The sequence below is a fragment of the Palaemon carinicauda genome, chromosome 19, assembly GCF_036898095.1.
Source record: "Palaemon carinicauda isolate YSFRI2023 chromosome 19, ASM3689809v2, whole genome shotgun sequence".
Taxonomy (NCBI): Eukaryota; Metazoa; Arthropoda; class Malacostraca; order Decapoda; family Palaemonidae; genus Palaemon; species Palaemon carinicauda.
Window position 1 is genome coordinate 40027790 of NC_090743.1, and position 2500 is coordinate 40030289.

Genomic DNA, 2500 nt, shown 5'->3' on the forward strand with positions numbered 1-2500 from the left:
TTCTTTGATTAATGGAAGATGAGAGAATAAGATCAGTATCCTCACTAGGGAAAGACGGGCAATAAAGTAGAAGAAAGTTAAAGAAAGGGGGAGGTTAAACAATTGCAATTTATGCATACTCAAGGTCAGTTTCTCAATTTACAATCATCACTTATTTGCTTTTTTTCAACTCGCATTATGTTTAAAGATTATACCTCCTCTTGCCATGGATTGTCTTATAAGTCTTGCACCGTTTGCACCACTGAGTGTTACTGGGGTACATATTTCCCCAACTCGCGTTAGTTTTAACGACTGTACCCCTTCTTGGGACAGACTGTCTTATAAGTCTGCACCGTCTGCACCACTGTATGGTACTGAGGTACGTACTGAGTCTGGTACTCTGTATTGTGAAGCACCTCCGTCTGGGTGACGTATTTTGGCTCGAATTGTGTCTTGTAGACGGTCTGGAACTCCACCCGGGGCTGGAAGAAAGTCGAAATTTCGGTGTGAGTGACGTAATGGGGGACGTAGTCGGTCTTCGTGACGTATTGGGTGTCGTATGCAGTCTGGTAGTCCGTCTCGTATTTCGTGACGTACTGGACTTGCGTTTGGTGCTGGGTTTCTGTTATGTACTGGGGGATGTACTGGGTCCTGGTATTGGGTGTTATAGATAGTGCTGTAGACAGGCTGGTAGACTGTGGTGGGGATGTACTTTTCCTTGTAGATTGTGTCGTAGATCGGAATCTGAAATGAGTAGTGGTTGGATAAACTGAAAGATTAAAATGGGGTTGACTATACTGAAGAAATCGAGAGTGGTTGGATACGGTATACTGGTAGATTAAAAAGTGGTTGGCTTTAAAGTGGGTCCTGGCTATACCGAAAGATTAAAAAAAGATTAAAAAGTTATTGGCTAAACTGATAGATTAGAAAGTCATTGGCTAAACTGAAAGATTAAAAAGTGATTGGTTTTACCGAAAGATAAAGAAATGTTTGGTTATAATAATAGATTAAATTGTAGTCGCCTAAACTGAAAGATTAAAATGTGATTGGCTAAACTGATAGATGAAAAAAAATGATTGGCTAAACTGAAAGATGAAAAAATGATTAGTTATACCGAAAGATTAAAAAGTGGTTGGCTTTACTGATAGATTAAACTGTAGTAGACTAAACTGAAAGATTAAAATGTTGTTGGCTATATTAAAAGATTTATAATAATTTGGATATAAGTATATGATGGGCCTTGGGCGCTGATCATATGAATATATGGTCAGTCTCTAGGGCATTATCCTGCTTGATAGGGCAATGTCACTGTCCCATGACTTTCGCATTCATGAGCCGACTTTAAACCTACAGTATATAGGCGCTAATTGTCGTCATCCCAATCCCCAGCTCTGGACCTTATGGTCAAATTTCTTAATTTCAAAGAAAGAGTTCAAATCATTGTATAAATCAAAGGCTTATAGTTTCTATTAGATATTCAAACTTTATACCATTTATTGAGCTGATAAACACGTCTAACCTTCGTTATTTACAAATTAGTTATCCTGTTTATTATATTATAACTCTGCTATTCTCTTATTTATCTTACATAGTCACTTCCTCACGGTTTATTTTCCCCATTTGAGATTTACTTACTAGGGTTGCAGCTCTGCTATTATTATTATTATTATTATTATTATTATTATTATTATTATTAGACAAGCTACAACCCTAGATGGAAAAGCAGGATGCTATAAGCCCAAGGGCTCACACAGGAAAAATTGCCACTGAGGAAAGGAAATAAGGAAATAAATAAACTGCATGAGACACAATAAATAATTAATATATAAGGAAATTATAAACTATGAGACGTAATGAATAATCAATATATAATATTTTAAGATCAGTAATAACGTTAAAATATATCTGTCATATATAAACTATGAAAAGCGACTTATTTCAGATTTTTCAACATAAAAACATTCGCTGCATGTTTGAACCCCTGAGTAATACCTGTTCGATTTTCGTTTGGTATTGAGTGACGTATTTGGTGTGTGGCTGACATGGCGGTGCGTAATTGTAAGCGGCTTTGGGGTCCAGCTGCCACGATAGCCAGGAGGGCCCCAACCGTCCATACGAATAACCAACTGCCTTTCATCTGAAAATAAACAACAACAATAGTTTGCTTTATGTATTTAATCCTTTCACTGCCATTGCTGATTCAATCAAAATTTGAAAACAAGGAAACTTTTTTTTTTTATAATCACACAAACTATAGAAAATTGGCATTCAATAGAAAGGTCTTGATGTAAGCTTTTCAAGAAAAATCAACAAACTGTATAGGGTTTGTGTGGTCTTGAAAGAATTTGCTATATCAGAAGTTTCCTTGAAATCAACACTGGCAGTGAAAGGGTTAAGGAGGTAGAAGATTTAGGCCACTCGGGATTATTTCCAAAGACCAGGTAATCTCCTCTTTCTTCCATATTTCCACAGTTCTCAAGGCTCTGTAACTCTCTGTTGTCTTTTGTGCTCCCAAGGTATC

The 2500-nt window shown here is 36.7% G+C and overlaps 1 long non-coding RNA gene and 1 pseudogene across 1 annotated transcript in view; one reads left to right on the plus strand and one right to left on the minus strand.

Moving 5' to 3' along the window:
• Positions 1-2500, plus strand: part of LOC137658600 (uncharacterized) — a 100828-nt gene that overhangs the window by 15884 nt on the left and 82444 nt on the right. The window lies entirely within an intron of this gene.
• LOC137658659 (uncharacterized) lies at positions 176-2112 on the minus strand (annotated as a pseudogene).